Raw genomic sequence first — 6,649 nt, 5'->3', positions numbered from 1 at the left:
AAAAAAAAAAAAAAAGTAGGGGCAGGAGGGACAGAATTGGTTTTTCGAGACAGGGTTTCTCTGTGTAGCCCTGGCTGTCCTAGAACTCACTCTGTAGACGAGGCTGGCCTTGGAACTCAGAAATCTGCCTGCCTCTGCCCCCCCTCTCCCCCCCCTCCCCCAGTGCAGGGATTAAAGGCGTGTGCCACCACGCCTGGTAGAGGAACAGAATTTTAAATTAAGGTTATCCTCTGCCACACAGCCAGAAGTTTGAGGTTGGAGTGCATGCACAGGTCCCTGATCATGCCTCCAAAGCATTCAGAATACAATTCTAAGGACTCAGGACATAACTGTAAGAACCGACTGAATCAAATTGTTTCAAATTCAAAAGCTTCTAAACAGCAGAAAGAACAAGGATCAGATGGAAGAGACAGATGGAATGGAGGTGATTGGCAGCCATTCTTGACAGGAGCAACAAAAACATCCAGCTTATATAAAGACCTTAAAACTAACCAACCAACAACAACACCCAAAACAGAACAGAGTATCCAGTCACTGAGAGGGCAAATTCAACAAACAATTAAAAAAAGAAACACAAGTTACTATTAAAATACACAATAAGTGCTTAACATCTACAGTCATCAAGAAAATGCCAATCAGAAGTCTCCAACCCTTTAATCCCAGCACTCCAGAAGCAAAAGCAGGAGGATCTCTGAGTGAGGCCAGCCTGGTCTACAGAGTGAGTTCCAGGACAGCCAGGGCTACACAGAGAAACCCTGTCTCAAAAAACAAAAACTAAAATCAAACCAAACATACGCATATATACAAAATGTAAACAACAACAAAACCCAATAGGTAAACAGATAAAATAAGATGAAACTGAAAATAATCTTACTAAATAAAATGTAATACATATTAAAAAGAAAACTTAAAAACAGAACTACAGTGTGACCCTACTATACCTCCTGGCTGCTTATCTGAAGGAATCAATGTCAGAGAACAACATAGGGGCTAAACACCTATGGTTTTCACAGTACTATAGAAAACCAACTTGTGGGATAAGCCCAGATGCCCACCTACAGGTGAAGAGATAAATGAACATGAATGTCTGGTTTTTCTTTTTCTTTCTTTCTTTCTTTTTTTCTTTTCTTTTTTTTTTTTTTTTTTTTTTTTTTTTTTTTTTTTTTTGACAGGGTTTCTCTGTGTAGCCCTGGCTGTCCTGGAACTCACTTTGTAGACCAGGCTGGCCTTGAACTCAGAAATCCACCTGCCTCTGCCTCCCGAGTGCTGGGATTAAAGGCGTGCGCCACCACCGCCTGGCTGAACATGAATGTCTGTGGACACAACAGTTTTATCCAGCCAAAAAAAGAACAAAATTACATTAGCAGGAAAATTTGGAATGGAAATCATTTTAAGCTAACCCAGCCATATTCCAAATGACAAGTATTTCATATTCTCTTTCATAGACAGAATTTACATTTTTTAAAAGGGGCTTTGAAGTAGAAGGAAGACCCCTAAGGAAGATGGAAGACCTTATTGGGACAGCAGATACGGATAAACATTTGTTTGCTTATTTTTAAAGATTTATTTATTTTATGTATGAGTACACTGTTTCTGTCTTCCGACACACCAAAAGAGGGAGTTGGATTGAATTACAGATGTTTGTGAGCCACCATGTGGGAATTGAACTCAGGACCTCTGGAAGAGTAGTCAGTGCTCTTAATCACTGAGCCATCTCTCCAGCCCCAGGTTTGTTTTTTGTTTTTGTTTTTGTTTTTTGGGGGGAGGGTTGTTGTTGTTTAACGAGACAGGGTTTCTCTGTGTAGCCCTGGCTGTCCTGGAACTCACTCTGTAGACCAGGCTGGCCTGGAACTCAGAAATCCGCCTGCCTCTGCCTTCCGAGTGCTGGGATTAAAGGCGTGCGCCACCACGCCCGGCTCCCAGGTTTGTCCTTTTTTTAAGGAGCACATGAAGTCGAGAGAGAAAAGTAGTGGGAAGGATAGGGAAGTAATTGGAGGCGAGGGAAACCAGGTTGGATTTGATTGAACTATGCTCTACACATACATATGAGAGTCTCAAAACAATAAAAAGATAAATGGAGAAAGAATGATCAAGCTCATTATAAGCCTCCATGAAATGTCATAATGAACCCCATTACTTTCTACAAATATATACTAGAAACAAAACAAACAGAAAACCCACGGTTTTTCAGAAAGGATTTCATATAGCCCAGCATAGCCTTAGATTCACTATGTAGCTAAGGATAACCCCAAACTCCTGATCTTCTTGACCTACCACCTTTGGGGGTGCTGGGGTTACAGAAATGTTCCATCATGCTCAGTTTGTGCAGTGCTGGGGACCAAGTCAAGGGCTTAAAGCTCGGAGCATTCTGGGTCAGAAGTCTACAAAAGGAGCTAACTGCATGGCAGCCTCCCTCAACGCTCTTAACTTTGACCATTTCTTTTTGTTTGTTTTTCTTTTTTTAATTATTTATTTATTTTATGTATATGAGTACACTGTAGCTGTACAGATGGTTGTGAGCCTTCTTGTGGCTGTTGGGACCTCTGCTTGCTCAGTCCTTGCTCACTCAGACCCAAAGATTTTTTTTTTTTTTTTTTTTTGGTTTTTCGAGACAGGGTTTCTCAATATAGCTCTGGCTGTCCTGGAACTCACTTATAAGTACATTGGCCAGGCAGTGGTGGCGCACGCCTTTAATCCCAGCACTTGGGAGGCAGAGGCAGGAGGATTTCTGATTTCTGAGGTCGAGGCCGGCCTGGTCTACAGAGCTACACAGAGAAACCCTGTCTCATAAATAAATAAATAATAGTAAAAAAAAAAATAAAAATAAATAAGTACATTGTAGCTGTCTTCAGACACGCCAGAAGAGGGTGTCAGATCTCATTACGAGTGGTTGTGAGCCACTCTGGTTGCTGGGATTTAAACTCAGGACCTTCGGGAGAGCAGTCAATGCTCTCACCCACTGAGCCATCTTTCCAGCCCGTTTGTTTTTCAAGACACGATTTTTGTAACTGCCCTGGCTGTTCTGGAACTCACTGTGCCGTCCAAACTGGCCTCAAACTCAGAAATCCTCCTGACTTTGCCTCCTCCTGCACTACCCCCTCACCCCCACCCCGCCTCCGCCTTCTGGGATTCAAGGCTTGGGCTACCATTGCACAGCGTCCACCAAGAGCCTGCTCTCATTGGGCCTTCTGATATCCTGTATATACACTGAGTAACACAACCTGAATGAAAGCGCTTTACTCACCCAGGTTTCTACCCAGGAATATCACAGCTGTAGAAGGCGGCTCACGGTCCTGCTGCAGGCTGTTAACTAAAGGATCAAGCACAAAATGTAGTTTAATTTAACCGATCCTAAGAAAAGCCACACCCACTTCTTGATGTCATCCTCTCCTAGGAAAGGGGAGGAGAGAAAAATGAGGCGGGGTGGGTGGACCTGGGTGGTGATGGAGGTGAACCCCTTTTTCTTAGCATTTGGGAGGCAGAGACAGGCAGATTTCTATGAGAGAGACAGAGACAGAGACAGAGAGACAGAGAGAGACAGAGAGAGACAGAGCAGTCAGGACTACACAGAGAGATCCTGTCTCCAAAAACCAAAAAGCAAACCAAAACAAAAAAGAGGCTGGAGGAATGGCTCCGAGTTTAAGAGCATTTGTTGCTCTTCCAGAGGACAGACACCTCAGAAGATCCCAGTGTTGGGGGCCCAGCACCTAGTTGGGGTTAGGGTTGTTTCACAATTGTCTTGGGAATCTGATTCCTTTTGATGCTCACATAGTTATGTAAATTGAAAATAAATCTAAGTTGGGTGTGGTGACCTGTGCCTTTAATCCCATCACTCGGGAGGAAGAGGCAGGCTTGATAGGTAAAAAGAGGAAAGAGGCAGTCTACAGAGTGGGGAAAGGCTTTCACGACGTAAGAATCCAATAATATCCAAAATTAATAAGGAAAAAAAACAGGTATCAAAAAACCCCAACCCAATTAAAAAGTGGGGTACCATTCTAAACAGAGAATTTTCTTCGTCTTTTTTTTTTTTAAGACTTATTTATTTTTATTTATACAAGTACACTGTAGTTGTCTTCAAACACACAGCAGGAGAGGGCATCGGACCCCATTACAGATGGTTGTGAGCCACCATGTGGTAGCTGGGAATTGAACTCAGGACCTCTGGAAGGGCAGTCAGTGCACTTAACCGCTGAGCCATCTCTTCAGCTCCACAACAGAAAATTTTCAAAAGAGGAATCTCAAATGGTTGAGAAACACTTAAATGTTCAACATCCTTAGCCATAAAGAAAAAAAAAAAAAAAAAAAAAAAAAAAGCTTTGAGATTCCATCTTGCACCAAGATTAGTAACATAAGGGACAAGTCATGTTGGCCAGGGCATAAAGCCAGGGGAACACTCCTTCACTGCTGGTGGGAGTGCAAACTTGTACAGTCACTGTGGAAGTCAGTGTGTTGGTTCCTCAGGAAAATAGGTATCGATCTACTTTACGATCCAGTTATACCACTCCTGGGCATATACCCAAAAGATGCTCCACCATCTCACAGGGACATGTGCTCTATGTTCATAGCAGCTTTGTTTGTAATAGCCAGAAAATATAAACAACCTAGATGTCACCCAACTGAAGAATGCATGAAGAAGATGTAGTTCATTTACACAACTGAATACTACTCAGCTGTCAAAACAAGGACATTATGAAATTTGCAGGCAAATGGATGGAACTAGAAACATCATCCTGTGTGAGGTAACCTAGACCCAGAAAGACAAACGTGGTATGTATTTGCTTATATATGGATAATAGCTGTTAAGTCGATGATAATCAAGCCACAATCTGTAGAAATACAGAGAGGGCAGGTATAGAGTAAGGGACTAGCCAGAACAGATAGACCTTATTAGAAAAGGGAAATAAAATAGATAGATGTGAATGAGGCAGGGGATGGGAGGATTAAGGGGGAAGAAGAAGGGAGAAGGAATCATTTGGAGGAATATGGGGAGAAAGAGCCCCGAATGGCCATCTCTTACCACTCAACACAGCTTGAGTATTGCATCTAATTGAGTTGTTGTCCAAAGGTGCCCCCACGGGAGTCCCCAAACAACCAGGCTGTTGCCAAGACTCTATAGGTTGCTCTCTACAGACTGGCAGCAGGTCCTCATTACTAAAGACAACGCGTACACAACTCGCCCAATGTGGAGAGGTTGAGCCGGTGCCTACATAGGAGCCTTCCACCAAGTATCTTTGACCCAGGAAGGTACACTGAATGCTATCAAAAGAGACCTTTGACCTAAAAATCCATCCTGCCTGAGAAATAGGCAAGGACAATGACGGCACAAGGTTTGCGGGAGCGACCAACCGATAACTGACTTGACTTAAGGTCCACCGCGTAAGATGGAACCTATGCCTCCAACACAGCTTGGGTGACTAAGAACCAGAGACGGAGATAACCCAGGGACCTAGGGTAAAACCAAATATTACTGTTCTAAAAACAAAGGGAAAAATGTGGTGATAAAACGATTCCTCATGACATTCTGCTATACTTATAGATGGGTGCCTTGCTCAGCCATCATCAGAGAAGCTTCCTCCAGCAGTAGATGGGAACCCCTGCCCACTGAGGCATATCTATTGGTGTTCTTCGTCTCGTAGGTGGTGAGATCGGATGGGTGTAGCATCTAACATTGAGTAGACACAACCTCACAGCAAACTCCCCGATCCTAGGCCCTCTCAATCTTTCTGCCCCTTCTTCCAAAATGGTCCCCGAGCCTTCGTTTGTCATAGATGTTCCAGATTATTCTGAGTGTTGTGGTGCATTGAGTGGGATGTTCCCCCATTACTACCCTGAATTTGAATACTCAGGTTCTAGTAGGTAGCCCTGTTTGGGGAGGCAAGGCCTTGTGGGAGTGAATGTACCCCTGGGGGTGGGCATTGAGGATTCAAAAGTCATGTGCTAGTTCCAGTGGGCTCTTTATGCTTGCTGTTTAAACTTCGAACTGTGAGCTCTCAGCTGCTGTCCCAGTCATCCGCCTCACCATCACCGATTCCTACTCCTTGGGGATTGTAAGGGTATTAGGCAAACAGACCCTTCCTTCTGTAAGTTGCCTCTGTCTGTCATGGTGTTTTACCTCAGCAATAGAGAATAACTAAGACATTGGTTCTTTTACATCCTTGCTTATACCGTAGGATAAGCCCATAGACCTGCTGAAGCCGATGACATGGCTGGGTGTGCCATTGCTCTTGCTGTTAAGTCTGACACCCTGAGTTCGGTCCCTAGGATGCATACACGTACCCGTGTACCTGGTGTCTATCCTGTGTCAGGACTCCACCTGCAAGTTGTCATCTGACCTCCACATGTGCACAGTTGTAGGAACACACACACATGTGGAAACAAGAAAAAACCCATAGTATAGCAAATACACAAACCAGTATAATCTAATGTTTACTATCATTGGTGAGCATCCCGTAACAGGGCTGGAGACATGTCTCAGTGGCTAAAAGCTGCTCTTCCAAAGGATCTGACGACCTTCTCATGGAACCCACACACATGTGACAGGCACTGAGCAAGTAGGTGGTTTTTCAAGACAGGGTTTCTCTGTGTAGCCCTGGCTGTCCTGGAACTCACTCTGTAGACCAGGCTGGCCTTGAACTCAGAAATCCACCTG

The 6,649-nt window shown here is 43.9% G+C and overlaps 1 protein-coding gene across 2 annotated transcripts in view; it reads right to left on the bottom strand.

Annotated features, from left to right (window-relative positions):
• The window catches only part of LOC110336678 (ubiquitin carboxyl-terminal hydrolase 29), a 30,232-nt gene that overhangs the window by 12,019 nt on the left and 11,564 nt on the right, over positions 1 to 6,649 (bottom strand). Inside the window, exon 3 of one of the 2 annotated variants that reach the window (XM_029532015.1) lies at positions 3,245 to 3,310. The exons of the other annotated variant lie outside the window; for it this stretch is intronic. The gene's annotated coding sequence lies outside the window, so the exon portion shown is untranslated. The remainder of the gene's footprint in view (positions 1 to 3,244; positions 3,311 to 6,649) is intronic. 2 annotated transcript variants of the gene reach the window in all.

Source organism: Mus pahari, chromosome 19 (assembly GCF_900095145.1).
Source record: "Mus pahari chromosome 19, PAHARI_EIJ_v1.1, whole genome shotgun sequence".
Lineage (NCBI taxonomy): Eukaryota > Metazoa > Chordata > Mammalia > Rodentia > Muridae > Mus > Mus pahari.
The sequence above is the reverse complement of the archived record's forward strand: the minus strand, read 5'-3'. Positions and strand labels throughout refer to the sequence as shown.